Here is a 6027-nt window from a genome sequence, read left to right on the forward strand (position 1 = left end):
ATTGCAGGCAGAGATGAAGACACAACAACATGGGTTGAACTGGAGGATGCCACTATTGGTACTGATTGATGATTCTGGTTCGATCCTCCTGAGCTAGAGACCATATCCACAAACTTAGCAAATAGTTCAGGGATTCTCACCTCGGAAAACTGGCAACGACAGTGAAATAAAACTTGCAGATCCTCGTCGTCATTGCCTATCACAAACGAGTCGTACTTTACCCCATCGCGAACTACATAAATCGAAATTCTATAATATAACTTTTCTATTTGTTTCATTCCCTGCAGTCCCAATTTCTATAGAATAGTATTCTGAAAATCAACAAGGCTCGTAGAAGCTCTAATAAAGACACTCAACGGATCCTTGTCAGTAAATTTTATACCCGATTGTATTTTTTGCTTAATCGTGCCTTTGTAGTGCACAAGAACTAGAAAACTCTCTTTACTAGCCATTGTGAATTTACCTCAATTTAACACTCTGATCATATTTATATAGCACACGCTCCTTAAGTAAATCAAATTAAATCAATTCGATTTAATCATATGCACTGCTTTCTTAGTAAATCGAAGTCATGATCTATTCCTTGTGTAAATCGAATCATATAGATTCGAATTACATGCATTAACATCCAAGGTAAATCGGATCTTATTTATTCGAATTACATGTATTAACCTTTCTCAATGTAAATCGAATCATGTTGATTCGAATTGTATATTTTAACATCCTTCAATATAAATTGAATCATATTTATTCGAATTGCATGATATCCTAGTAAATCAAATTAGATTGTTTTGATTTACATAAAGTGAAGGTAAATCAAAATAACTTACTTCGATTTACATAAAATTAGAGTATGCACATAACATTTTTTTATTTTAGGAGATTCATGTAATTTTGTCCTCCAATTTATTTTTGTATGTGATTTGTCCTAATTATTTATATACTTTTTATTAATTTAAATTTAGAATAAATTATTTTATCACTTAGTAAGCTTCTATTGAAAATAGGTGATTTATTTGCGTAAGATATCATAATACAAACATAATTATTTATATGCGTACTACCTTTTATCAGCTTAGTTTTTGAAATAGGTGATTCTATAACACATGATTCTAGTAATATTATTATTACTCAAATAATGCTAATAGAAGAGTAGGTAGACTTTCGTCCGCTTAGGGGTGGCAGTGGGCGGGTAGGGGCGGGTTTTTGCTCTACCCGATCTCGCTCTGCCGTCCTGTTACTCATATACTACCCGCCCCATCACTACCCGCGGGTAGTAAATTACAGAACCCAAATCCGCTCTTGAGGGTACCCGTCCCACCCCTACCCGTCCCTATAAAAATTAAATATTTTAATTTTTACCTATTTATATATAAATTAAGATAAAAACTTAAAATTCATAGATAAATTAAAATACAAACATAAAATTCATAGAATGTCATTAGCTCAAATAACTTGAAATTAAAAAAATAGTGTTAGATCACTACAAATTTAACACCATAATAAAGAAATTACAATATTAGATATAAAGAAATCTTCAACCCTTATTCTTGATCACTTTCAACATCATCATCATCATTAAAAGTTTGCAAATCAAGATTTAAACCTGAAAATCAAAAGAGATAACAATTAACGAATTAATTAGTACTATGTAAAAAATTAACATAAATGAAGATTAAATAATATATCACCTTTACTTCCCAACCTCCTGTTACTGGTGCAATTATTCTCATTATATATTTATACTAGGCAAAATTTTCATTGCACAAGCATATTCTAAACCATTAAATTTTTATTGCACAAGCATATATTGAAATGTGATTGGAGGAGAAATTGGAATGTGATTTGATGATCATCCAAATTACCCGATGATGCATGACTTCGTCAATTCATAGAATCAACAATTCCATATTAACAATATTTTAAACAAAACAAATTATATCCAGAAAAATATCAATTATTATGTAATTACCAAAACACAAAAGAAGAAACAAGCTTTATTTTGGTATTGAAAGAATTAATTAATTTACTAAACAATACAAGAACTTTGGGAACCTTAAAAATAAAATTAATTTAAGTGTTGAAACTCCTTGTTGAAAGTTCCTATCCAAGTAAATTAAAATTTTGTTTATCTTATTTCTACGAGTACAGAGTGCTTATAATGTTATAAATCAACACTTAATCAAAACTGCAAAATACCAAAATAGATAAAAAATAGTTTTAGGCTTATTATACCTTATGCCAAACTACAAAATAAGACTGAGAAAATAGCCTCTGTGAGCTTTAAAAATGTCCATATATAAACTCTTTCTTACATGATTAACACTATTACACTAAGCTTATTGCTCTGGTCTTTATTCTTAACAAAGGAAATAGAACAATTTGTGATTCTCTCCGTAATTAGAACACCATGAGCATATTTTCTTTCATAAACCAAATCATTCTGCTCTTGAAGGATCCATTCAGTACTCAATGACAATTATAAAATCAGAATAAAATCAAAATTCAGAATGCATAAGAATGATAAATCAAAACCAAATATGCACTTCTTGTTCTTATGCATATAACCAATCAACAAAGAAGTCAAAACAACTTCAATTTTTCATGCTTTATTCCAACTAAGTCTGAGAAATTGTCAAATTGAACCAACAAACATATTGTTCCCTAAATAAAGTTATTTCAACCCACCAAACTTAGTAACAAACTCTCCAAAGAATCTATTATCACCCAAATCAAGAAACTGAAGACTCTTACAAGAAGAAGAGTTAGGCAATGCAGGTTCTGAAACATTCTCAGAGAAGGAATTTCCATGAACCCTAAGAGAAACAAGTCTATCACATAATTTCTAAATTAAAGCAGGAATCTGCCAGTTAAAAGATTCCATGCACTAAATTTTAAATGATCTTTTGAGCATCAAAATTAATTTTAGTTTTTGCTTAACTATTTTAACATAAAACATAAATCATAAAAATTAACTTAAAAAGAAAAACTGAAGAAGCACAGAAGCAGTAAGTAGTGAGCGAGGAGTGCTTAGTGCTTACCAGTCACCAGAGAGACGACGAGGGATGAAGGAGGGACGACAAAGACCAGAGACCACGGATTGGAGAGGCGAGTCGGCGAGGATAGTGACGGCAAGAAGCGGGAGCGAAGCCGACGTGGGGATCTGGTGAGGATCTGAGCCCTAATTCCTAAGGTTGGTGAGCGACGGCGACTGTGACAACGCCTCCGGCTTACAGCGACGGAACGAACTGTGACGGCGAGTCAGCGACCGACTAGTGGTCTGGTGTAGCTAAACCAAGGCTATGGTCCTTGGAGAAGAGCTGAAGAAGTGACAAAGTGAGTTTGCCTAGGGTTGGGAACTAAAAGGGAGTGACGGTGAGAACTAACCCTAATTTCTAAAATTTTATTTATATATATATGCACTCCGGGGCGGGTAGGGACGGGTTTAGCCTGAACCCGACCCCGCCCCGCCCCGTTCATGAACCCGCCACGATTCAGACCCGCCCCGCTACGGGTCGGGTTTAAACCCGCCCCGACTGGGTAGGGGCGGGACGGGTACCCGCAGGTACGGGTACTCCTGCCATCCCTACGTCCCCTCCCCCTTCCCCTCCCGGAAATCCTTTCTTTTTATTTACTTTGCTGATTTTTAGTGTTATTTATATTTTTCTATCTTCAATAACTTTAGTGGTGTGATTTCTTTATTTTTACAGTGTTTGACTTTTTTTATGGGCGTAGATTCTGGTTCCTCATCCGTTATTCTCTTTATAACTATTTGCTTTGCTGGTTTATTTGGTATGATTGATTTTGTATCTTTAATCATTTTAGTGGTGCGATTTCTCTCTTTTTATGGTATTTTATTTTCTTTTTTTATGAGTGATTCTTCTTTTCACTACAAGAAAAATACTAAATACCATCAAATTTATCATCGCAGAGTAGTGACATTTTTACCGGCGGATTTACCGGCGATTTAGGCATCAAATTCGTCATGTCAAAATATTACTGGTGGATTCCCATTTTCGATGGTAATTTTGTCAGTAATAATTGGAGAAAAAACGAGAAAAATAGGTGCGTCATTTAAGGTTGGGTTTATTGGCGAAAAAATCCGACGGTAAACCCACTTAGTGGAACGTTGCATTTTGGTAACCCACAATATGTTACCGCTGGATTTATTCGCCGGTAAATTTGACAGTAGTTGTGTCTTAAATTCAAACTGCAAACTCTCTTTCTCCTTATTTGAATTTCTCTCTCTTTCTAACCCTCTCTCCTCCCACTCTCTCTACCCCTCTCATCTGTCCAGAAGCCCCTTCTGACGCCGGCAGCCCCCTTCTTCTTCGGCGTTGTTTGTCATTTTCGCCGTCACCCTTGTTGCTGCCAGATTCTACCTCTGTTGCTGCCGCCACCCTCTTCTTCTCAGCGCCGGTGCTCTTCTTCAGGTAATGCTTATGAACTTTCCTTTTTTTTTATTAATAGGAATAAAGTATGATTTGTTTATAATTTTGGTTTTGATTTGTTATTATAATTTTGTGTTTGTTATTTTGGTTCTGATTTGTTATTATAATTTTGTCTTCGTTATTTGGTTCTAATTTCTTCTAATTCTAATTAATACATGTTTTGAGGTGTTGTTGATTAGTTATTAGTTTGATGATGAACAAATTAAAACACTTAAGTAGTTAGAAACTCAACTAATTAGATAACTAATTAAGTTATTTTGGATATGTTGTGGCTGTTTTTAAGTTTTAATTTATGATTGAGGTTGGTTGGATTTGTAGGAACTGTAACGGTGAATATATATCCAACTGTAGGGGAGGTTATGCCAAATTTCTTTCTAAATAATATAAATGTACACAAAATTTGTGTTGTATTTGCTAATTTATGTGACTAGTGTTAGTTGATATGCTCTTTGCAAACATGACGAGAGATAGAGGTGTCACGGATTGACCTCATAGTCGTGGTAGAAGGAGGGATTCTACTGGTACCCCTGGGACTTCTCAGCCATCTCTCTCTACTCCGACTACCCCTATGACGTCACAGACAATAGGTGCACAGGACTAGCCGTTCATCATAGTCCCTAACCTCAACTACGTAGCTTCTATTACTGCGTCACTCCCGCAACCAAGAAGTCGTCCATCTGCTTTATCAGAGTGGACTTCTCCACTACTTCTATCCACTCACCAGCGCACTATCTCGATGACGTTGCCTCCTACGACAGACACTGCAGCGGCAGAATTCTCTCACGAATCCCAGCTAGATGCCCCTCCACCATCTCCCATCGTACGAATGATGATTTGGCCTGATGAGAATTTAGCATGAGTACTATTTTAAGTCTTTTATATGCAAACTATTTTAGTTAGTCAATTTAATTTAGTTATGCTCAATTTTCTAATTTGAGTGGATTTAGGTTGTTAAGATAGATTTGATTTAGGTTAGGAGGTTTGAACTGCTTATTGTGTTTGATAATTCTTGATTATTATAGATGTTGCTGCTTAAGTCATATAATACCATATGGATGAAACTACTAATCTTAATTAAATGAATTGCTTATTGTTGATTGATGGATGTTACTACTTGATTCTTGATTCTTGTTTATTGATTGTTGATAGATGTTGTTATTTAAGTGAATTGTTTATGGATAGAATTTTTGGCGCATTCTAGTTATAAATGAAACTCTGCTAAAATTTCTAAAAAGTTATAAATATAATTGAAGTTTATAGATTACTTCATATAACTTTTTAGTAAACTACTAATCTTAAGTTTTTCACTGATAGATTTGCACCAAATAATAATGCAAGTACACGGAGTGTACTATTGTCATCAAGTTGATGTACTCCCACCCATGGCTGAGCTACAAGAAGATCCCAGCTGAGGCCAGAAAGCGCTGGTTTCAAAAGTGGGCAGTAAAATCTCAACATATTCAAATCTTAGTTAGTTTATATCTTCTATTTTATTTAATTACGTATTTAATTTTAATCAACTTGTGATAAATATTCTTTCTATAGGAAAAATTTATATGGAACAAGACTCACGATC

General features: G+C 34.5%; 1 pseudogene; it reads left to right on the forward strand.

Moving 5' to 3' along the window:
• Nucleotides 1–5187: 5187 nt before the first annotated feature.
• Nucleotides 5188–6027, forward strand: part of LOC148573141 (uncharacterized) — a 1757-nt pseudogene continuing 917 nt past the window's right edge.

This window comes from Arachis ipaensis, chromosome B2 (assembly GCF_059453495.1).
Source record: "Arachis ipaensis isolate K30076 ecotype BB chromosome B2, ASM5945349v1, whole genome shotgun sequence".
Lineage (NCBI taxonomy): Eukaryota > Viridiplantae > Streptophyta > Magnoliopsida > Fabales > Fabaceae > Arachis > Arachis ipaensis.